The following is a 459-nucleotide window of genomic DNA, read 5'->3' as shown; positions in this document are numbered from 1 at the left end:
TTGAACTTTACTCCCCATCTCTCTGGTCTGTGTACACCTGACAGCTTTTGTCATACTCAGAATTACTTAAAAAAATAAAACGCCTGTGATTTTCTTAACTAATTATTTTACTTGAAAAAAAAAATCATATTCATGTAAAGATATGGGCTAAAGCTAAGCCAGATTGGGAACATTTTATAAAAGAAATTAAATATTATGGTACTACTCCGCACAACATTACAAACAGAAATGCTAAAAAGACTTATAAAGATATGTCACTTTAATTTGGTTAATTAAATGTTACATTTTTTTTTATCCCTGGCATATATATAATTTGTTTTTCTTCTATGCACATGCACTTTTTACCCCCATAACTGTTGTGAGAACAGTTCATCATCATCATTAACACACACCAGTTCTCAATACTAAATACTATTAAGTACTACACTGAAAAAAATAATAGTAAGATTTACTTAAAAT

This window comes from Sinocyclocheilus anshuiensis, unplaced genomic scaffold, assembly GCF_001515605.1.
Source record: "Sinocyclocheilus anshuiensis isolate Anshui unplaced genomic scaffold, SAMN03320099.WGS_v1.1 scaffold725, whole genome shotgun sequence".
NCBI lineage: Eukaryota > Metazoa > Chordata > Actinopteri > Cypriniformes > Cyprinidae > Sinocyclocheilus > Sinocyclocheilus anshuiensis.
This window is presented reverse-complemented; position numbering follows the sequence as displayed.